At 36.9% G+C, this 25421-nt stretch overlaps 1 protein-coding gene across 1 annotated transcript in view; it reads right to left on the bottom strand.

The window, feature by feature from the left end:
* The window catches only part of NRIP1 (nuclear receptor interacting protein 1), a 108456-nt gene that overhangs the window by 76901 nt on the left and 6134 nt on the right, over positions 1-25421 (bottom strand). Inside the window, exon 2 of the mRNA XM_086411846.1 lies at positions 7673-7754. The gene's annotated coding sequence lies outside the window, so the exon portion shown is untranslated. The remainder of the gene's footprint in view (positions 1-7672; positions 7755-25421) is intronic.

Here is a 25421-nt window from a genome sequence, read left to right on the forward strand (position 1 = left end):
ACTAGCGTTAAAGTGTATGTGACTTTCTAACAAATACTGTAATGACATTTTCACCCTTAACAGAAACTCATGGGAGTACTTAAATAAAACAAAAATGTTATCCATTTCTTACTTCCTGAAATTACCATGAAAATGGCAAGTTAGCAAGAACTCAGCATTAATACAATAACTCCATGCACATATTTTGAATATACTTGTCAATACAACTTTAGTAATTTTCTCTCTCAGGTTATATCCATTTCTATTAGAATAGATACAGACTGTCTTTAAGAATTTTTGTCTGTAATATAAGTAGAAAATGCTTAATATTTTCTAAACTTTATACCCTAGGTAACAAAGTAAGGGCCCTCTATACTGACTGCCTAAATACACCTGGGCAGCCTATAAAGTTAACCTCCCAAGCCTATTTAGTTGCCGAAAGAATGTTATTCAGCTGCATATAGTTTGTTATGAATAAGAAGACTTGGGCTTCCTAGGTGGCTCAGTGGTAAAGAATCCATCTGCCAATGCAAGAGACACAGGTTCGATACCTGGGTCAGGAAGATCCCCTGGAAGAGGAAATGGCAATCCACTCCAGTATTCTTGCTTGGGAAATCCCATGGACAGAGGAGCCTGGTAGGCTACAGTCCATAGGGTGGCAAAAGAGTTGGACACAACTGAGTGGCTAAACAACAAGGAAGACTTAGAGACCACAATCATTCCCTCTTCTTACTAATACAGTCTCTGTCACTACTTTGTGTCACCAGTATCTGAGCATTTAAATAAGAAGACCATAATGGGTCCACATTTTCAGGGCCTATTCTATGTGTGATGACAGTGCCTGTGTGTGTGCTAAGTCACCTCAGTCATGTCTGACTCTTTGTGATCCTAGGGACTGCAGCCCACCAGGCTCCGCTGTCCATGGGATTCTTCAGGCAAAAATACTGGAGTGGGTAGCCATTGCCTTTTCCAGGGGATCTTCCTACTCAGGAACTGAACCTGCATCTCTTACATCTCTTGTGTTGGCAGGTGGGTTCTTTACCACGAGCACCACCTGGAAAACACTGTGATGACAGCATTCGTGGTTTAGGATGCTGGTCCTATGAAAATTCATTTCCCCTTGAATGTCGATCTCTCTCTTTCTTTAAACTAATTTATAGCTATTATCAATGTATACATAACACTCAGATTTTGCTTTTGAGGGGTAAAAGATCTCTGAAAGGCAGAAACTTGTGCTATTCCAAAATACTTCTCTTAGCACTAGAACTATATCACAAAGGAAAAAACTTTCCCCAAATTCAGTCCTATTAAAAACCTGCACTAGCCAGGTAAGCTGTTTAGTCTTAAATACTTCTAGGAAAGAGAACTGACACAGATGGGGTCACCTTTAAGAAATTTATGGAAATCTGTGCAAAGATGTCCTTAAAAAAACTGTATTTAACCCTAATGTAATTCAATATGAGGAATTAAGGATCAATTTTGTAAAGTTAACAAGATTTTTAAATTCATTCATCTTTGAAACTAATCATTCTAAAAAGGTAATTCATTACTTTCACCAAAGGCATCTGTATTTTCATTCTTGTTTCAGGTGAACAGTAAAGAAACTTAGAATACACAATCAGCTAACATTAAATCAACCTTGCTGTCATTCAGGTAAAGAATATTGAACAACATTCTATATGCTTCACATTAAGACAAAGAAATTTACATGCTCAACAAAATTCAGTGTGGGGACTATCACAAACACTTGCGTCAAGCTCTGGAACCGACAGGTTTCTGACACACACGCTATCATTTCATCTTCACACAAACCGCATGCAAAAACTACTGCACAATAAGTTTAAATAACTTACATAATATAATGCAGGATGAATTTTTAAATCCTTTGATTGTTTTTAAAGCTCCAGGGTATATACACCCTGAAGTTGTTTTTTCATCAACACTTTAACTTACTACCCTGCATATGGGAGGCATCAAGCTAGGTGCTTTGTATATCCCAAATTTACAAAAGAAATGGTCCCTTCCCTTTAGAAGTTTACAATCTCACTGAAAAGATCAATAAAATAATGCTGTGTGAATGGTACTCATCAACTCCTGAGAGAGAGTGGAAGAGGGCGCTTGTTCCTTTCTCTAGGGTGATCATATGAATCACAGGAAGCACAGCGTTTTTGTAGAAAAAGAACTAGAGAGATAGAGAGATCACAACACAAGTAAGATGAAGACAGCCACAACCGTGGCAGTATAAGAAGTGTGCAGTTAACATGCTCAAGGATGAGGCAAATGGAATACGATGCAGGACCAGGCAGAAGTAGAGCCCGGCCTTAATCTTGTGGGCAAAGGTCTTTGTGTTCAGGGTAATGATTATCTCTTCAGAAAGTTTTATTGTGCTGTAGTGTGGAGAACATATTAGATAATAAACACTAAAAGGTAAAAGAGTGGTTAGGAAGCTACTACAGTAACTGTATAACAATCATGAAATACTAAAGCTTGATTTAGCAGATGGCAGTGGAAAAAGTAAGAAATCAAATCTCATAATTCTTTCTATTCTAATGAAAATGATTACAGAAATACTTGTATATATGGTCACCAGTTATAATGTGCTGAATATATAAAGGCATAATATAAAACTCAAAGCTTGCAAATAGACTTGCAGGAAAGACTGCTTAACTCATCTCATAAAAGCTACCAACGCTAAAATGGAATAAACACTTAGACCACCTCCTTTGAATGTATTCTAGAGTAACAAATACCATTCCTCAGTACTCTAAGTCTTTGATCACTTTATTACAGATGACCTAAAACTGAAACTTTCCAAAACTACATTAAGAAAATATCTATATAAGATGGAAAGACAACCTTTAATTCACCATATAGAAATTACTTCTTAAAAATCATCAAGGTCTGCCTGATTCATAGTAATTTTAAAACACAATGAATCTCTATATTTTACAGAAACACAAGGTATCTCTTATAGACGTACTTCTTAAGCTGATTACCATTATTTTATAACAAAATGGAAAAATGCATGTTTGTATACTCAAAAGATGAAAGACCTGATCATAATACTTACACTCTATTTTTAGAAAACTTCATATCTACATATTACTCTTAATTGAGATATACATATCAGTTTGATAAACTACTTTTAACTAATTCAAATTATCAAATGTATTATTACAAATATAATTGAAGATTTTGTTTTCTCTTCCTTCAAATACTCCCTGCCTCAGAAAGTCCATAAGGCAAAATTTGGGGAGTGAAAAATACACATTCAATAACTATTTAGTCAACAAACACTTATAAATACTTATGAGCTCCTTCTAGACATCCAGCATTCTCTTAAACCACTTTATTGAGAAAAGATTTAGCTAGAAAAAGCTGTACATATTTAATGATGAGTTTGGAGGTGAGTATACATTTGTGAAATATTGCCACTATCAGGAACCACATACACACACACACACACACACACACACCCCCCTTATATTAAGAACCCAAAATAACTGTTAACACATGCAATTATGGAAAGTATTGCTTAATAAGCTTTACTACTTATGACAGCCTTCCACAAATGACCACTGTCATAAATTAGTATTTCTTTATTCACATTCCAAATTCTGAACACTAAAAAATTTAAAACAAACCAAAGTGGTAGCAAAATCTGACCCAAGTTCAAGTAAGACAGCTTACAGATCTCGCGTCATCTCACTTGGCAAATATATTCATGAATAAACATTAACCCTCAAAATTTAGGTATTCTTTGAATATCCTAATTAATAAAAAGTCATAGATACATTTATATGCATACAACCTTTTCTGAGTTGCTCTACTGGAGAAGGAAATGGCAACCCAGTCCAGTACTCTTGCCTGGAAAATCCCATGGACGAAGGAGCCTGGTAGGCTACAGTCCATGAGGTCGCAGAGAGTCGGACACGACTGAGCAACTTCACTCACTTCACTATTCTACTTGGAAGATAGTAAAGTTACATCATATGTCAATTTATCACCCTAAAATTAAAACAGCCATGCTTAAAAAAAAAATAAAATTCTACTAGCATATAATCTAGAGGAGGAGAGACAATGTGGATCTGACATTTTGATTTTACCGTTGAAAGACACATTTTTCACACAAATGACCCCAAAATGCAGGCTAATTGCATTAATCTCGTGTTCAATTTTTAAAATGTAATTTATTCCTATACTGAAGGAAAAACAGGCTGTTTGAGACCTACAGAAACATAACCAAATTAGCATCTGCATGAAATCTTTGCACTGAATTTTTAGTATATTTTAACAGATATGAATTTAACTAAAGAAGTATCTTTATTAAAACATCCAAGATGTAACTTTATAACCTTACTGTTCACCAGACACATGTGGCTACTGAGTACTTTAAAACTGACTAGTCTGAACTACAATGAGATACAAAGTGAAAATACACCCTGAATGTGAAAAATTTAGCATGAGAAAAAGAATGTAAAATATCTCATGATTTTATACTAATTAAGCAATGAAATAGTATTTTGTAGATATCAGTATAAAATATTTTACAAACTTCATCAGCTTTTCACTTTATTTAATATGCCTTACTAGGACTTCCTTGGTGGCTCAGACGGTAAAGAGTCTGCCTACAATGCGGGAGACCTGGGTTCGATCCCTGGGTTGGGAAGAAACCCTGGAGAAGGAAACCGGCAACCCACTCCAGTACTCTTGCCTGGAAAATCCCATGGATGAAGGAGCCTGGTAGGCTATAGTCCATGGGGTCACAAAGAGTAGGACATGACTGAGCGACTTCACTTCACTCACTAGAAAATTTAAAATTTGAGCTAACATTATAGTTCAATAGAACATCTCTGCTCTATAAAAAAGACTGAGAAAAAGATTAATATAAAATTTCTCAAGTACCTATGTTCTAGAGTGAATGATTTCACTTAATCAGCAAGCAGATTAATATAAACCCAGATAAAGGTCACAAGAAACATTCATCATAAATGTGGAAGTACTACTTTGTTACTAAACATATCCAAGATTTTAGATAGTCAAAGAGGTTACTAAAAATTCAACAATAAAGTAAAAGGCTTCATTATATGATGTGAGCAATTTGTTTGAAAATCCATTTCAGTATTTCCTTAGTTATAAGTATGTACAGGAGGGTTCTGTCTTACTTGCTTTCAGTGGGGTTAGGACAGATGTTAAGTTTCATGAACCAAACACATAATGGAATTAGAAAACTGGCTACTTAATTTTAACAGATAGGAAAATTTCATAATTCTTAGAAAAACAACTTTAGAGTTCACATAAAGCTAGAGAAAAATAAGTCCACTTCATAATAAGAGCTATCATTAGTAAAAGATACAATGATTGACAGTTCCTAAATATCCTTAAAAGCACTCTAAGTATCTATTTACTATTAAGTTAGACACATATATTTTGTAACACAGGAGTTCCATCCCTGTGCAGAAATGATCAGAAATGAATGATGCTTATTTCTACCAAAAGATTTTTAAAAGTTCACAGTAACCTTATTTTAGCCCCAAACTGGTAAGATATTCAACGTCCATTTACAGTAGAAGAGATAAAGGATAGTATAATCATACAATGGAATATACACGATTGGGCAGTGGGGAGGGGGGGTGACATATACATGGATGACTCAAAGACATAATGTTAATCAAAAAAGTCAGACACAAAAGAGTTCACACTATATGATTCCAATTGTATCAAGTTCAAAAACAAACGAAACTAATCCAAGGTATAAGATGCCAAAGACAGTTTCTGTTGGGTGGAAGCAGTACTGACCAGGACAGATCCCAGCGAACCTTCTGGGGTAGATATAGTTATGCAGGGTGGCAGTGGTGGTGTAGTCATTCATGTCAAACTCTTGTGACCCCATGGACTGTTGCCTGCCAGGCTCCTCAGTTTACGGGATTTCCCAGGCAAGAATACTGGAGTGGGTTGCCAAAAATCTTTGAACTAGCAAGTAGGAGTGCCAAGTTGAAGTTAGACTTCAGTAAAATGGGTTTTTTTAAAAAATAAGAAATTATTTTTAAAAAAGTTTGACATAAGTTATTTTCAAAAGAACGACTTAAAAGCAATTTCTATTCAAAATTTATATAAGAATTTCTCTGTTCAACCCTGCAACTAAATTTCTTTGCAATTTCTTTTTAATAAAAGCTAATAACCAGTTCAATTCTATTCAACCTGCTCTTAATTTTGCAATTACTTGATGAATTTTCATAAACGGATAAATTACAATGGCTTTAAAAAGTATAGGAAACCTCTCTATAACTAATACTTATGAACTATTTGAATGTTTATATTTTTAAGTATGTAATGTGCTTTTAATTTAAAAAGATAACTTTAAATTTCACAAAATTCAGGCTTTCAGATCATATCCTCTGTCACTGATAAAGTATATATAAAAATTAAATTTAGTATTTGAGAGTTCACTTAGAAGTTCTTTTACAGTTCTAATGTGTTTATTTAAATTTACTATTTGCTTTTACCCTCTCCATCTGACAGGAACAGGGAGAAAATGTTGTTTTGCTAATAGTGAATAACCTTAAACCTACAAAGTTCAATATACTGTGCTATAGAAATATAAAAGACTATATTGATCCAATTCTACAAACTCATAGTGCTTGACAAGTGATCACATAAGAAAATCTGTAAAACTGACTTTTGTGTTATTTCGTGTGAATATAAATGAAGACTATCCAGTTAATAGTCATATGGATTCAAAGAAGTTGACGCTAGAAGTTGACCAATCTTCAGTTAATAGTCACATGTAATCACTACAACTTTAACAAATATATTATCTTATTAAATGTATTAACGCATTCTTCCTTTATCAGCTTCTAGTCTAGCAAGACAGCTGCCAAGTCTTTTAAAAGACCACCACAACACTTACAGGAGATATGAAGGAGGACACCAAGGAAATCTGGGATATGACTGAAGGTGACCTGTGTTCACCACTGACCTCAGCAAAACTGGCTGGTATGTCCTCATGGGGTCTTGGGATTGTAAAGGACAGAAACACAAAGCAGGTAAGTTTACCAACTGACAATCTTAAAATCCTTCCTTCCCAGGAATATATCACATGTCCTGAGACTCAGGGCCTATGGAGCAGATGAATTACTATGTTGCACCAACCTACACACATGCGATAATGCAGAGGGAACTGAGCAGATGGATGTTCAGAGGCGGAGTCAGGTGACCTGGTTGTTTATTTCCATGGACCCTGATGAAAGACTGATGGAAATACAGATGACAGCTGGTCCCTATTCTAGAAGGTAGAACTTTATGTAGGCACAAAGAACTTTAAGACTGCCTGAATATTTAACATATATTTCACACCGTTTCAGATAAACGGGAATTTTTTACAACTGATTTTCAAATCAAAACATTCTTTAAAATAGTACTGTGCTCAAAAGGTAAAATGTAAGTATCTCAGATGTTTAAAAAAGGCAAAACTGGTTCCATCTAAACCAGATTTCTTGTACTCACACAAAATTCAGAATTTACCAACACTGAAATATATCCCTCTCCTCTGTTACAAATGTCAAGCAACTCAGTTAACAATCTCTGAAGCATAAGAAAAATAAACTAAATACGGCATAATATTCTTTCTTTCCTATAACTGAAAAGGCTTAACTACATTTTAAAAAGTGGAGCAATGAGGCAAAATACATACCTTCTGGATGTGTTTCTCCCCAGTATTAAAGTAATGGGTCCTGAGAACAGAGTTCTTAAATTGCTCACAATCCAAGCACTCTCTGAAAATTAATAAAAAGAAATGTTACTTCAAGTTCATCTTATCTCAAAGAATTTCAACAGTATCTTTAACAATTAAATCTTAACTACTGACTGAAAAAAAATCTGAAAAAATGACTCCCCCCAAAAAAAAGATGTATTGCAAGTAAAAAGTATTCTTAATTATAGACGTTTTCCTTGAGCATGGTTATTGATCACATCTGATAAAAAAAATATGCATTACAAAATTACTTACATCAAAACATACTATTTATCTGTCTATACACTGTGTAAAGACTCTTCCATCAATTCTCAACTATATATAAGAAGTAAATGTCAATGACCAAGGGGAATTATGATCAAAGATTCTGGGAGAAAAGTATTAGAATTACTTGGTAGTTAACACAAGAGTTGAAATACCTCATTTCCAACCCCCCACCCCCCCGCCCAGACCATTAGAAACAAAAAATACTAAACTTGGAATCAGAATCATCCTAGATATAGAATGACATCAACATGGGGAACAGTTTATACTTATAAGAACAAAAGAGTGTATGAAAAAGTTTTAGGCTAGCAAGACCCATAGCCCCCGTTTAACACTGCGGTGGCTGAGAAAACTGTATATTGACCGACAGGCCAACGGACAGTGAGCCCAGTTAATGATAAGACAAGTATGGGCATTCGCCAAGACTCCTCACTCCACTCACACTAGCCACTGTATATATGTCAGGTTCACATTTTCTACAATTCTCAATTTCTACCCCTGGGCTTCCCTGTTGTCTTGGCAGTACAGAATCTGCCTGCCATGCAGAACATGAGGGTTTGAGTCCTGGGCAAGCTACAGTCCATGGGGTTGCAAAAGAGTTGGACACAACCGAGTAACTGAACAACAACAACAATAATCCCACAGTCAATGACTGGTTCTCAAGGATTATAGCTTAGCTTACAAATAAAGAAAGAAACCTAAACCTTAAACTCCCCAAATAAAGCATTTTCATCATTATTTCATTAGTGCCCTTCAGTCTCCTTAAAACCATGCACATTTCTTTGAGTGATGCTTCTGTGATATCCTAGGGAAGCAGGCTCTCTAACCACCTTGCCTCTGGGTCACTTTGCATCCTGCTTGCTGTTACTCCCCTGTGACTGTGAGTCTTTCATTCATCTCTGTATCCCCCAGTACCTAGTAAGGTGCAAGGCACAGAGCTGATGCTGAGTAAAGTCTGCTTTATGAGTCAATGAATCTCAGAGACTTGATCAACTAATACATCATGCTGAAGTAAAAATAGGATCAGCCAACAAAAGCAGGTAGTTACATGAGCCAACCACAGTGGAGAACACTCACCTTTTTAAAAAATTTCACGCTTCATACATACACATACTCAATTCCCATTCTCAAACGCTCTCCTTCTCCCTTTTCTCAGTTCGCCTTAGCAACACTCTCCTGGCATCTAAGTCAATACTCTCCCAATCCCTACTAACACTCAGCCAACTGGGTGGCAGGGCTCTTTTCTGCCCTAGTGAATTGGGACTCTGCACCAACTGGCATGGTAACAAACATTAACACAAACTCTCTTAGCACACTCTTTTAGCACACTCCTAAGATCAGCAGCTCCTAAGCTACCCTCCATCAGCAGCAAGGAATGTCACCTAATGTGTAACTCAAAAATACCTCGAATCATAACTAAAAGCAATATGTTCCCCAAATTTTATTAGGAGACAAGTACTTATTACCTTAAAATAGAGAAAAAAAATAAGAAACAACAACAATAACAAAAAACACTGAAGAGACTGCCTAATGACTAAAACCAAAAAAGAGCATTATCATTTCCTATTAGGACACTACTTTTTCAGCAGCTAAATAAAAACATTACCAAATCATTTTATGTAATAAAATTTAACCTTACTTTGACCTTCCTCATACAGCAAACAAACCTCTCTATCCAATAAAGTTCCATCTGAACTATGTAAGATGATAAGCAATACCTTAATTGCATTCATTTACATGACTTTGAAACTATTCTGGGCTGAAGTCACTGACTGCAAGGTCACAGAATACAAAAAAGCAAAATGTACGCCATTTACCAAGGAGGAGTGATGCACTTAGACAGTGGGGAGGCCTTCTCCCTGCCTCCTTAGGAGCAACCCAATGCTTAATGCAGTCAACAGGTGCAGCCATCTCTAACATCTCTATCTGAAATGTATCATACATAATTGTACACACTGATCTTATAAGTACACATACAAAATATAATAAGAACATGTATTTGCTAAATCCATCTGATATTATGGCTCTCTTATTAAAGGCCATCTCCCTGAACAGAGGCAAAGGACAATTCTATGCCTTATCAACACTAAAGATCAAAACATGCAACAGGGCTATTACTATTTCCAATGTTTTAAAAAAATGTCTAACAACTAAAAGTCAGGTTATAAAGCTGTAACAATTTTTAGGACAAGAACTGCAAACACAGAACGCTAAGTATATTAAGCATTTCTGCTTTCATTTTTCACAACCCAAGCATATATTCAACTAATTTGCTTAGAGGAGCAGACTTTTTACATATCTCAAAGCCAATAATACCACATTAGTGAAAGTAAAGAAATAAAACTGGCTGATAGAAACTGACTACCAGAAATTACAAGGGACAATGTGTATTCTTCAAAACTTTATAATTTAATATCATAACAGACAAAAACAAGTTAATCCTACAAAATATGTCTTTAGTAAAATTGTAACACAAACTAGATGTTATTGGCACTTGAATTTACTGGAGAAAACAGAAGGAAACTAAAAGGTTAGGATCTAGAGACCTTTAAAATGTACTATCAATACAAATATAGAACCTCAAATATTTGTTTTAGGTTTAATATATCATCACCAGGAGATTCATTTTAGAAGCTACTGTCCATTAAATTAGATAAATCTCTTACATTTAATGTATTAATACTATTATACCAAAGCACTTTTATACTACTCAAGCCAAACCTCTGTAATTTAAAAACGATTAAGCCAAAAAAAAAAAAAACAGAAGAAGCAATAATATAAAATGTATGCCCCTTCACCTTTTCTCCCTACCTAAAAGGGCAGGACTCTTTCCATGTAAATCTATATTAGATCCCAATCATTTCAACTGATGTTACTCCACAAAGAACATAAAGATGAAAACATTTTTAAGTACTATATTCCTAAACAAACTCCAACACCTTGCTGTCACTTTGTCCTTTTAAAGTGATAAATAACATATCTCAACTTCTCTCTATAAGTTAAACCAGTTCACTTTGGAATAGTTTAGTAGCAAAAATAAATGCATACATGTATTTTAAAATATACTAGTTACTATTATGATTCACATATAACTTTCAGTGACCATATCTTCTTCAGATATTTTAATTCTAAAATAATTCAGGATTTAACGTGGGCATGGCAACCCATTCCAGTCCTTGCCTGGAGAATCCCATGGACAGAGGAGCCTGGTGGGCTACAGTCCATACAGTCGCACAGAGTAGGACATGACTGAAGTGATCTAACACACACACACACACACACACACACACACATAACAATTCATGGTTCATATATTTCAATAAGGATAAAATACTGGGGCCAACCCCATCTTCAAATATTATTTCCAGTGCTCTTGGTCACATTTTTAATTTCAAATCTCAGGCTTATGATAATTTCTGATAAATAGGACAACATTTTGTTATTTATCAAACACTTCCCTCTGCCCATCCAAAAGACCGAATGCTTCATGTTCTTAAAGCTCACTAATTATGATCATAATATCTATCTAAAGTTCTATTTCATACATATAAAATTAGGTTTTCCTTTCCTTGGATATTAGACTATATTAAAACCAATTTTTATCACCACATTTTAGCCTTTGTATGTCTTCATATGAGCTACAACCTTGAACTGAAAATGAACTTTTAAAGGCAGCTCTCTTATAGTTCTCAAAACTGAAGGAAAACGTCCAAGCCTAGGTTGGGACACACTTCATGTTAACAGCATGTATCAGCCTCACAGTTTCCCTTTCATTTCTCTCTTCTTTTCCCTTACCTCTCCCTTGGTCAGTGAACAAAATACTACACTTTATATAAGTAAAGAAATACAACCATATATATATATATATATATGGTATGGAGGTAAATGATCCATCTTGTCCAAAAAAGAGATACCTAAAAAAAGAAACATCAATTCTGAGTATAAAATTATATCCTGCACTGATAGGTTACTTAGAGAACTCTAAAAAAGGACACTGTAACTCAAAAACGGTAAGGAACAGACCAGAAACCCTCCATAAGATGAAGAGTATGTAGAGTAGTCCACATCTCCATTTGAAACACTTGCTCCAGAACATGTTAATTGACAATTCTGTCTTGGACATAGTTTTCTTCCTCTCTCACCTGTTCGTTCCCCCACCCATCTTGCATTCAACGCCATAAACAGCAGTTATTCCCCCATTATAAAACAGTTGACGGTTAAAACAATGAGCCAACGAAGAAAGTACAATATTCTATAACTGACGTTTACTGCACTGGCCTTGGACTTCTAATCTTTACCAGACGGGCACACAAATCAGTCCATCAGCTCATAAAGGTGTGCTTTTTTAACCTCTAAAACAGATGGGATTGGCCAGAAGTGTCTGGCATGTCAAACTGCTAATCACTGCTGCCCTTTGCACAAAATAACCCACTTAAGTTGAGGCATGGTTGCACTGTAACCGACATTAGTCTGTGGGAAACCCATTTAACTGTCACACACTCCTGCCACTCCTGCTCTCCCTTAATTAAGCCTAATGCCTTATGCTTCGACCTTTTGTTCTAGCCTATTAACCCTATCTAGTACAAGTTCAATTATGTTAAACTAAAAACTTTGCTGTAAAATATTAAATGCCACGCTCAAAAACCATAAGGAACATCCTCACAGCCCTTAGTTCTATGCACCCTGCTACTCAATGCATGTGACAGTAAAACCTCATTTTTGAAGTGATACTGATTCTGACAGAGTCAAGAAGAACCAAATCATCATGTTGGTCCAACCCCCTTATTTTATAAACTGAGACCAGAAAACAATAAATGACTCACCTATTTCACAGCTTCAGCTGAACCACACTGAAACTTATCTAATCTTTAACGCTGATCCTCTATTCTCCATGTCTCTGATTTATAGCCAAACCACTCTGGAGCATGTTAAGGATACTAATATTTTTAACGCATTACCACTTGTCACCACCCACTAAAATTCACTACACAAATAAGCTTAAAGCAAACTCAATGAGCATATTGACATCAGTTTTGAGGTAATCTTTCTTTTCCACACCATAACTTCTATCCACTCACTATTTCTTTTCTTCTTTTTAAAAGGAACAATGGTCATCTGAGGGAACTGCTAAATTCTGCAACACTCCCAAGGCAATAGGTACGAAAACAAAGTTTTTTTTTGCTTTACTGATGCTTCATTTAAGTACTGAATCAAGCAAAAGACTTAAGCTACAGAAAGCAACTACAACTGGCTACTTATCCCCATTGGAAAAAGCTGATTATCTTTAAAAATATCCTTTTTACACCTGTATGTAAATGGACTGCTATTCAAGTGCCCAAAAATAAAAATGGCATCATCAGAAAGAAAATACACAAGGATGTATAAAACGTAATATATGCAGGTAAACGAGCATAGCAAACGGAAAACAAACACGGAGCCGACTAGCAGCAAGCTAATGATTCAGAGTCACATTCACCTTTTTTACTGCAAAAGATATTAATGCTAATATTATATATATATATATATATGCATTCTTTTTTATATTCTTTTCCATTATGGTTTATCCCAGGACACTGAATAGGATCTTGTTATCCTTAATATTAATTTAAATGAGACATTATGCCTTAATTACAAGAGTCAGTTCATAACACAGAAATTAAGTTTGGGTCTCAGACACTGAGGAATTCAACAGTGGGAAAGTTACACTAATGCACAGTATTCACGCGCCCTACAACACACTGATTGACACTAAGGAACAATGAAAAGCAGTTGGGCACTGATAAAAACACAAAGTAGAATACACCACATTAACAGTAAATGGGCTAATTTCTCTACTCTCTTGCTTTGGACAGTGGTCTATTAGCCTGTATATCTTCTTCACTATGACTTATAAGCTTAGGAATAGAAAACTATGCAAGTCCTGACAGATATCTTCTCTGCTTACAAAAGACATCTACTTCTAATTATGCATAAAGTTTAGTACACATTTTTTGTCTTCACAGGCAAGAAACTGGATTAAAGTCATTTTAAGAGCATTTGTTAAATCTCCGTGCTGGATATGTGTATACCAGATAACCTACACATTTTCTTTAGTATTTGAAAATCGCTAGTCTAGAAATTGTGACCTCCATGCTAAAATAATTTTATTTTCTACCTTAGCATTGATAATCTAGTTGAATACGATAATGTTATAACAGAAAATTCACCTCTAGTGAAAAGCAAATCCTAATTTTTAAAAACAAAAGAGCTTCATAAACTACTTAAGTTCTATGATTTACAAGGTTTTGAACAAGTCCTTCTTGATACCTCTTAACTTTCAAGATGATTGAATGCCAAAATTAATACTAGATATGAGATTATAAGATGCCTATAGTATCCCAAGAAGTCAAATTCAATGCAATTAAATGTGCTGAGCTGGTAGATCTTGATGACTACTGCAGGTGAGGTCAAGAAAACTGCCCATGAGGCTCTAGAAATATTTTCTTTTTTTGTCTTTAAAAAAAGTAAATGTTGCCCCCAAAGATTTTGCTGAACATGCATTCTAATATATTATAAATTGTGTATTTTTTAAGAAACTTAGTATACAAAACAATTTCAAGTGCCAAGTAATTATAATGTCACCAGCAGTTTCATGGTTTCCTTCATAATAAATATGTCTGGAAAGAAGATGATACATTTTAAAGAAGAAATATTATTCCTTTTAGAAGTTCTAACTTAAATAGACTAAAGAAAAAAAACGGTACAACAGCAGTTATTATGCATAAGTTATTCATAATAATTAGCAGCTGTTATGTATTAACGCATAAAGGCTCCATTCCTAAGCCCCCAAAAGCCAGGTTTCACCAATAGTGGAGATTGGTACAGTAAAACGAATGTTTTTTAGCAACCTTCTATGTAACAGGCACCTACAGCATGGATAATGCATTGATGGATAAGCTCCTATTCATGAAACTGACAGTCTACTGAGGAGGACAGACATTCAACAAAGGTGGGACTATTATAATCAGGGGTTCAAGGAACTGTGAGAGACAAATCTGATCATTTTAGAGGTGTGGAGACCACGATGAGCACCTACACTCTCTTGTCTTCTGTCCCATGAGTAAGAGTATTCCATTCCAATTTGCTTCACCAAGGTCAGAAATGTGGTCAATCTGTGGCCCACATCAAAGGCTACAATTACGCTTCTTCTCTTCTGCTCTCTTTCTAGAGGTGGATCTTGGTGCAGCTGGTTCAGGGCATTGGTCACCCCTGGTCTACACGGTGTCATCTCTGATCTGGTACCTCTCCTCAGGAGAATACAGGAGTGGGGCCCATAATCTTTGCACTATGTTCCCAATAGAACCAACAGACCCAACCACCTTCACTAGTGGTTTTAGATTATTACTCTTTGGTAGTAAGCAGAGCTGGCCTGTGAGTGTTGTGATCACACTAGTTAACTACAGTTACCTGACTCTGCTGCTGCTGCTGCTGCTGCTGCTAAGTCACTTCAGTCATGTCCGACTGTGTGCAACCCCATAGACAGCAGCCCACCAGGCTCCCGTCCCTGGGATTCTCCAGGCAAGAGTACTGGAGTGGGGTGCCACTGCCTTCTCCATACCTGACTCTATTCATCTACAAATAAAATTCCCCTTATTGTTATTCAGTTGCTCAGTCATGTCCGACTCTTTGCAACCCCATAGACTGCAGCATACCAGGCTTCCCTGTCCTTCCCCATCCCCTGGAGCTTGCTCAAACTCATGTTCATTGAGTCACTGATGCCATCTCATTCTCTGACATCCCCTTCTCCTCACGCCCTCAACCTTTCCCAGCATCAGGGTCTTTTCCACTGAGTTGGCTCTTCCATCTGGTGGACAAAGTATTGGAGCTTCAGCTTTAGCATCAGTCCTTCTCAATGAATATTCAGGGTTGATTTTCTTTAGGATTGACTGGTTTGATCTCTTTGCAGTCCAAGAGAGTCTCAAGAGTCTTCTCCAGCACCACGGTTTGAAGGCACAAGTCTTTTTTATTGTCCAGCTCTCACATCTGTACATGACTACTGGAAAAACCATAGCTTTGACTGTACAGACCTTTGTAGGCAAAGTAATGTCTCTTCTTTTAAATATGCTGTCTAGGTTTGTCAGTGCCCTACTGAACTTTAAATATAATTCAAAAATACATGTAATATGTAGAAACAAGGTTGCCGCATGAACAGATGTGCACCTGTACTGTAAAGCTTCTCTTTTTTAAACTCTCACCCTAGAAAATATATTCCAAGTTCTAGAATATCAAATGAATCATAAGACTGTCCTGAAGACCATATTTTAACAGCATGAGAAGAAAAAACAAGGATGATGCAATTGACCCTGCTCACTCCACTTCTTAAGATCCAGTCCTGATTATCACAGGTCCTCCCTTGGGGTCAGCTTAGACTTAGTATATTGCTGGATCCATCATCAGAGATTATTAACTATTCCTTAACACCTGGTACAAAACTCTGTATTTCTGAGGTTACCTTAGCAAAAACAAACAAAAAAGAGTGAAATAAATCAAAACTTGATTTCCCGTCCCTGGGATTATTCTTAGGTGCTCAGTATCCTCCTGTGTAAGATACAGACAAAAAAATGTTTTGGAAGTTTTAAATTAACAACGACAAAAATGTTGGAAAATGAATAAGCATTTACCCTACTGTATCACATGGATACTCCTAGCAATTAAAAAAAAAGAAAGAAAAAGATTTAAGTGAGAAATGAAGAAAACAAAAGGGAAAATGGGGGAAAAAAGGAAACAAAAATAGAGAAAGGAGGAAGATCAAGAGAAAAGGAAAAGGTGTGTAAGGCTAAGCAGTAGCACTGATCACTATTTGATTTACAGTCTATACCAACTACCTAGCCTATGTGCTTTTCTGTTAAGCAAGATGCCTCTAAACACCGACTTGTTTGATAATGAGCAAGTAGGACAAAGTATTCCTAGAACAAGTACATTTATACTCAGAAATTTCACAGTTTCTATCAAATTCCTTTCCAACCTGATAGCTAAGGCTCCTATGAAAGTACTTCAGCTCCTGAAAGCCCAAGCAAAAGCAAAAAAAATAAGAGAATATAACACTGATTCAGCTCAGTTGAGGATTACCAGGACAGGTGCTGCTAAGTCACTTCAGTCACGTCCGACTCTGTGCGACCCCAGAGACGGTAGCCCACCAGGCTCCCCCGCCCCTGGGATTCTCCAGGCAAGAACACTGGAGTGAGTGGGTTGCCATTTCCTCCTCCAATGCAGGAAAGTGAAAAGTGAAAGTGAAGTTGCTCAGTCGTGTCCGACTCTTAGCAACCCCATGGACTGCAGCCTACCAGGCTCTTCCGTCCATGGGATTTTCCAGGCAAGAGTACTGGAGTGGGGTTCCATTGCCTTCTCCAAGGACAGGTGAGAGTAACATTTTACTAGCAGAGTGAACAATGTATTGCTTTGAGTTTTGCCTCAGTAACACCAAACATTCAGGGGGGAAAAACAGGCAGTGAATAAAACTGTTCATCTTCAAACTCTGACCTCATGTAGATTTAGTCTATTTCAATCTTTTTTTTTTTTAAGTGTGTCTGAATTTATATACATATATGAACTCAGGAAAGATTTTCTTATACTCAGATTGTTTGCTTACACAGTTTCTCACTTATTTGGCCAGAAACAATACTCTCTTAATAAAAAATCATAGTCAAACATTCTTTTGCAGCTTTTATACTAACACTTACGTTTATCCAACATTTACTCGGCAATTCAAAATCCAAAACACACTAAAAAGTATGTATATAAACCTTACTACTCAATCTTATATATTCAATATCGTTTCAATTTGACTGCCTTTTAGTGTATAAGGAACCACTCAGCTTGATTCTTTTGGGTTCAAAATTCCATATATTTTAAATGAGGCAAGTAAAAAGAGGTGGAGAGGTTTATAACTCCATTTCTCACGGTTCCAACAATAAAAGAACATGCCTCATGTGTACTTAAAAATACATGATGTGCTGCAAATCTCCCTAACTCAAAAATTTCTTTCCTGACCATGGTCTACTTCCCAAATGTAGCCACATACTCCCCGTCTCTCGATTTCTGCATCCTCTTGATAAATTCACAAACGCACTGTCAGTTTCCTTTTTGTATTACAGAGACTAGTTCATTAGCATAGCACAGTACTTATAATTATTGGGGGGTAAACACAGGACAATAAAAATAAAAATCATGTTAAGAGCCGTAATAGCCAAGAGATTTAACTTTTCAACCAGGAAAAGCTAAGGCTCTGAATCTGCTGCAATGGCCCCTTGAAGTGCACAAACATAATTAGCCTTGGGAATACCTAGATTAAGACCATGCCAAGCTCTTTTAATGAATTATATCAAGAAACATAGTAGCTTTCTCTGCCTCAAAGAACACTGTGGTCCATTTCACCAGAGCTCAAGAGTCTGCATAACCGCTCTTGGTGACTCCATCCCCTCCTGCAAGTGCAGAAGCAGGACGTCAGGTGACAATTCACAGCCAACAGTGGCAGAAACACCTGTTGGAAGCAGGGTGCCTTCCCCGTGGGGCTGCTCTTTGAGAAGCCAGGCTACCTGAGTCCTGTGGCTATTGAGCTGGGAGCACGGTTTTGTTTTTTTTTTTTTAATGATTTTCTAAAAATCAGGTAGAAACTGGTTTTCTCTTCAAAAGATGTCATATTCTCATAGAAAAGCAAATTATTATCAATCAAATTAGTTGTATGACCTCAGGCAAGTCACTCAGGCCTCTCTCAGACTAGGTCTCTTATCTGTAAAATAGAGAAGTATTACGCACTCAGTCATATCCTACTCTTTGTGATCCCACGGATTGTAGCCTGTCAGGCTCCTCTGTCCATAGAATTCTGCAGGCAAGAATACTGGAGTGGGTAGCCATTCCCTTTTCCAGAGGATCTTCCTGACCCAGGGATCAAACTTGGGTCCCCTGAATTGCACGCAGATTCTTTACCATCTAAGAGACCCCATGGATTATAGCCTGCCAGGCTCTTCTGTCCGTGGAATTCTCCAGGCCAGAATACTGCAGTGGGTAGCAGTTCTCTTCTCCAGATTTTCCCAACCCAGGGATTGAACCCAAGTCTCCCTCATTGTATATTATTTACTGTCTAAGCCACCAGGGAAGCCCAACATAGAGAAAATGATGCTTATATGTCACAGGAGAACGCTACAACAGCCAGCCCTATGCCTAGCATAAAAGCCAGCCTTATGCCTAGCATAAAAGCAAGTGCCCCCAAGCCTCTTCTTTCCCTACCCCTCCTCCTCTCAATAAAAAAGGAAAAGGCAACAGACAAGTAACTAAATAACTTTTTATATTTCAAGTTTGGACTCAATCATCTCTACTTTCAAAGCTACAACCTTGAAACCTTTACTGTTTCCTGTCAACAACAACATATATTGATAGCCAGGGTTTCAGAATTTCGAAATGAAATCTAACCTCCCTGTTCTACAGAATCTACAGATGTTGCCCAGAGAGATAAAGGACTTCCCTTTCATCAGTTATCACACATTGATTCAGTAGCACAACTTAAGCTAGAAAGTATGTGTGGAAAAACAAAACAGAGATGCTTTTTCAAAATATGCTTTTCAAAAGTCAAACCTGAGCCTACGTGACCCATTGTGCAAATACTCCCTTTGGCGAAAAACTGCAACTGTGATTAATTTCATTTTGAGGATATTTCTTATATCCCGTTTGGTAGTGTTTCCTGTGCTTTCAAGCACTTTTTCTTGCTGTTCTCCACCTTCTTCTGTTCTCCTTCCTTTCCTTAATTTCTTTTCCAGGGTAAAAATCTACCACTCTATTGGAGATTACTATAAATTCGGGAATCAAAAACAAAAATTCTTTAAAATGTGTGCTTTAAAAGAAAAAGATATAATCTCTTAAATATTTCATATCTTTCAATATCTAGAAAAATTCCTCAAGACAGCAGTCTCTTTTGAAATTTCTAATTCTCAAACTTTGCTTGTGTCCTGTTACATGTCAGGCTCTCTTATCCACACTGTCATTAAATCATCACAGTTACAATAATATTCTTATTCTAAGATGGTATACAAACATAGTTTCCTCTGTTACTATTGTAATGCTAAACTGTCTTACTTTTTTTTAACACAGTAACATAGGTAACATGTTCCCATATTATGTTCAGTACAGAAAATTCAACAATTACAAGTACACGACTACCAGAAGTTATCTTAGCCACTATGTGATTTAGCTTCTCTCTTATGTAAAGAGAAAACTAGGTGCTTTTACCTAGTACCCTCACATAGCTGGTAAAGAAGCTAAAAGTAAAATCATCATAGCCGACTACAAAAAACACAGGTCCCACACTTGTTAGGTTCCTGAGCTACCCTCAATCTATTAGCAAAGTACAGATTTGAAAACAAGGAGTAGCCCTGTCTATCATTTAACAGGTGACTGAAAAATGACTTTCTTAATTGCAGGTCCAAGGGTGAGAGCCTCCTTTTCACAAAAGGTCTGAATAAACACCAGCATCAGGTCAGTCACAGCTGTCCCGGTCCCAGTGGTATCCTACGCTGATGACTCAAATTCCCAGCAGGCTTCTAGTTGAGTATTTCTTGAAACTCTAGGCTTAGTCACACAGTGACCCGGAATTTAAGGCAAATAAGGGTCTCTTCCTTCCATCCTTAAAAGTATTTTTGCTGAAGGACACCAAGCTAAAGAGGCAAGATGGGTCTAAAGCTTTTTAGAGCTTTTACTCTTTGAGGTGTACCAAGTTAAAAAAAATTGGGGAGAGTGATGGATGCTAGCTTTGAATTTCAAACGCAGCTCTTGACTGTCAGAGAAGCAAGTTCATTTCCAAGTTTCTTAACAAAATGCTTTTTTTTAACCCCAGTGCTATTTATCCAAAGGGGAAGGAAAGAATGAAAGGAAGAAAGGGAGGGAGGGAGGGAAGGATGAAGGTTGGGAGGGAGAGCAGGAAAGAGGCTGGCTGGCTGGCTGGCTGGCTGGACGCATGCATGCATGGACGTCACAAGCATCTTCCTAGGAAAAGTTTCAACATATTCTGGAGTTCTTCTTGAATTTATTTTGATAAAAAAACATGTAAATAAAATTTCTTTAAGAAGTAATTATCCACACATTATCTTCAATAACAATTTATCTTAAAATCTGGTTTAGCTTAAAAAAAAAAATCTTAGCAATACTAAGTAAACACAGTGGGGTACTTTTTCCCATAACTTCAAAGAGTAATTTTTTCTACATTTCTGAGATATCAGTCTTCTGAATCCCTCAAATCCATTCCTCATTACTCTTAGAGCTCTAGGCTAAATGTTATCCTTAGCATGGTTCAAGAGTAATTTTAACAAAATTCTAACACAGTGATAAAATGTAGCATATTTACCTTTTCCTCATTCTTGTTCTCAATGTTTTATGAATTTAAGAAAAATTACATGTTTCAGGCATAATAATACCCTAAAACATCACTTTTTTAAAATACTTGTTTGTAATATTTGCAAGATTGTGTAGGGATCAATTGGAATTTTAAGGTTCAAAGTACAGAGTATGTAATATAACAGTGACAACAATTAGTATATCATCCTGCTTCCCCGATGGCTCAGATGGTAAAGAATCCACCTGAAATGCAGGAGACTGGGTTTTAATCCCTGGGTAGGGAAGATACCGCCCCCCTCCCCCACCACCCAACCCACTGCAGTATTCCTGCCTGGAGAATCCCATGGACAGAGGAGCCTGGTGGGCTACAGACCATGGAGTTGCAAATAATCGGACATGACTGAGCAACTAACAGACACACACACTTATCTCAGTAACCTATATTTATCATGAAAAATTAAAATTATTCATATCTGTAGCAAAATAAAAGGGAACGTCTCTTCTAAACAAACTCTACTTTTTAGAACTCTAAAAATTCAATTTGAACATTACATTTCAAGGAATAAAAAAAACAACAGATGGACATCTATATTACAGTTCGCAGAAAACCCTGATAAGGTTTCAGAGGTCTCTTTGGTCCCAACTGTCCCCCTACCCTTGAATCACCAGATAATGTGCTTAAATAAAGCATTCTTTCTGGGGCTATTTACATGAACTTATCCTTATCAGCAATCTCATGAAAGAATTCCCCAGTTATACCACCCAAACCTCAGCACTCTGTTTTCCATGTTTAATAAGACCCCTGGAAAACACCATATTGCAAAAGAATAAAGAAAAGATGGTCTATTTTTAATTCATTTCCTTCAAAATAAACTATTACTCTCTAAGTCCTGTTTCTATGCTGGTATCCAATTTTGGCCTTCTACTTTATAGATATATTTAAGAGACATTCAAAAACAGTGCACACAGGCACAAGTGGGGAACTTGCCATTTCTCCCTCTCAAACCACCACTATTTATATAATATTGCTGCCCTCATAAAAGGGACTTCATTACCATCAGCAATTCATGTCCCTGCTTTAGTACCAGATGCAAAACAGGATACAGAAACAAGATCTCTCTCCTCCATTTACTTTTTTTTTTTTTTCATTCCAACCTCTGGATATAACCCTCAGTTCCATGCCACTGGCCCGCTTCATCATCTGACACTCTTGATTTTTACCTTCTCAAGTCTTAGTGACCCTCCTGGAGTAATATTGTGTCAATCCTGATTATTGTGTCAATCTAAATATTACAGAATGAGTTTGCTCATTTTCCCCTCTGTCAGTCCCCTCACAAAACTGCCACTTAAGGAAATGCATCTTGAACAACTGACCAAATCAAACTCATGATCTTGAAAGTGCCTCCAAGCACCACCCCCCCCATTCTGTTCAGAGCATCTCTCTGACTTTTCCATAGTAATCAAAAGTTGCTTTTCATAAAAATATTTCTCTAGTTGGAAGACGGATACAAAGGGCTTTGTTAGAACAGCAAAATGCTTTTCTCCCCAGTCTGCACCCATGGAACACTAAACCACTATGAAACCAAACCAAAACAGAACCCACCCTCATTGTGCATCAGCCATGTGAAGGGGTATCTGGAAAGAGCACAAGTGTAAAGAACCTTCATGCCAACACAGCCAAGAAGCGAAGCTACAAATGAAGGCAAAGTTAAAGGGAGAAAACACCCACAGATGTCGAAGCTACTCATTTTAAAGAAGGAGATAAGAGAGCAGGAAAGCAGTAAGCAGAGAGGAAGGTGGGGTGAAGACCAACTGGAACACTTCCACCTATACTTTAAAACCTGACTATATCTGGAAATCTAAAGTTTGAAAAGCAAAACTCAACTTATCACAATTTAAAGAGAATAATTTTTTCTTGATAAAAATGAGCTGTTTCAAACTTATGTGGGGCAGAGTTATTTTTTAAACCTTATTCACAAAGCTATCATTGCTCTTTCAGGACACTTAAAAATGACCTTTTAAGTTTCTTACAATTGTCAAGTTTTAAAACCTAATCCCTTTAACATCATATATCCTAAGCCACTCTGATTTAAACCTACTTCGGTGCCATCTTCCAGTATCGGTTTGCAATGGAATCTGTACAATTAATAATAACCTTCCTCCTTCTCATCTTTTTAGGGAGCCGAGAATGACACATCTCCTTATCTCCCTATTTGCGCCATTAGACTGACATATTTTGCCTCATCTGTCACTTTCCATAAAACTCTGCTTTCAGATATGAGTTAATTCATTTTTAGTTGTCCTCGATGTTCTAAAATAGTGATGTTTGACAGAATTAATACAGTGCTCTAGTTCTCCCTGTTCAACTGGTATTTAATTAAAGATCTTGGAGGCCATCTTTCTCTCGGGTTACACAGTTTAAAGAAGGAATGTTACTTCCTCCCTGGACAATGTGCTAAACCACATGGCAACAGAGCTATCTTAAGGTCTCCCATCCTCCCATTTAACAGATTGTTTTACTATGTAAAAACTGCCAGCAGGACAGATTGCCACTTTATTTCACAGTGATGCTTACTTTTCACATCTTCAAACTGCAACTTCACTATAGCCTACCTTCTCTCTTACCTTTAAAGTTTCTAGAATTTCTGGAGTTGTGATGCTCCCTTATATTTTTATTTGATCACTGCTTTTGTTTCACTTGGACCTCAAAAAAGTCCTAATGGTATTAAATTGTAAGATGTCTTGAATCTCTGGTAACAATGCAGAGAGCCTTTAAGCAATCAGAGCTACCTAAGGCACAGACACAAAATTTCTTAAAGTCTTTTGAATTAATATCTTTTGGCGAATAGCCCACTTCACTTGGTATGTCATCATTTTCTATTGTAAAGGTAGCATGCATAATTTAAACTGGCACCTGCTATTTATCATGCAAACAATCATTCTCTTGGATTGCCTTTTTAAAGTTAGCATTTCTTAATAATTCTTCGGCTGTATCAGAACCACAAGAGGCATGTCCATTTAAGCAAACTTCAGGAGCAATAAACTAACAAACAGACTCTAGGTGGTGGTATAGGTTATTTTTTATCATGATGTTTTGCTCTTAAACTGCAAGAGTCAGAGGAGCCTTCAGCCTCCTTTACAGATGTCTTTTTACTGCAAACTTGCACAATTTTAGGGTGGACAATTAGTAAAAGTTTGGAGACCCACACAGGAAGTGGGTCCAAGCATTAAACCTGGTTTTCAACTACCTCAAAGGCACTGTAGAGAGCGCACTGGAGTAAAACCAACAATGAGGAGTCCTCCTTTTTGTTTGTTTTTCGTTAAGTATTTTACTCATGCTCCTAGGGCACTTTCAAGGGGTAAGTGTGGAAAGAGGTCTTTCCCCACCAGAGTGCAGGAAACAGACTAAAGTAACAATCCTGCAGCCCGCAGGATAATGGCTGTTCCACTGCTGGAATCTTGTCTTTAGGAACTAATTTCAAGCAGAGAAAAGTTAGCACTGGTGATGAAGCCACTACTCTCTGAAACCAGTTAAACCCAAACCACATTACCAAACCGCTGGGCAAAACCAGAGCAACTTACTTCAAAGCTGAAAACATTTCAACATACTCCAGGCAGCAGCCCACACTTTGGTGCCAGGCAGATGAAGCACCATTTATTTAAAAAGTCCACTTATTTCAGTGTCTCTTCAAAAACAAAGGTGGCAAACTAGTGATTAACCATTGAAGAATCACACCGGGAAGATGCCACCCACTTGCTAAAGTCATGATTCACTAATAAGCAGGTTCAATGCAATTCATAACTTTAAAGAATGAATTACCAAAGCCCTCTGCTTCACAAATCACTCCCTCACCAAACGTAAAAAACAACCATCATCTATAACTCCACAACCATTTTTTACTTTCACCCTCTGGATGGACTCTCTTCCTCTAAGAACAGTTTCCCCCCCCACCACCCCGCCCCCCCTCCCCGCACAATCTCACATTTAATCATTTATATTACCGGAGACAAACTCTAACTCAGTTCCACCAACTGAGTCAAAAGTCCCTGTGGCTAAGAACGT

The sequence above is a fragment of the Bos grunniens genome, chromosome 1 (genome assembly GCF_055505025.1).
Source record: "Bos grunniens cultivar Pamir isolate PY7600 chromosome 1, Bosgru_T2T1.0, whole genome shotgun sequence".
Classification (NCBI taxonomy): Eukaryota; Metazoa; Chordata; class Mammalia; order Artiodactyla; family Bovidae; genus Bos; species Bos grunniens.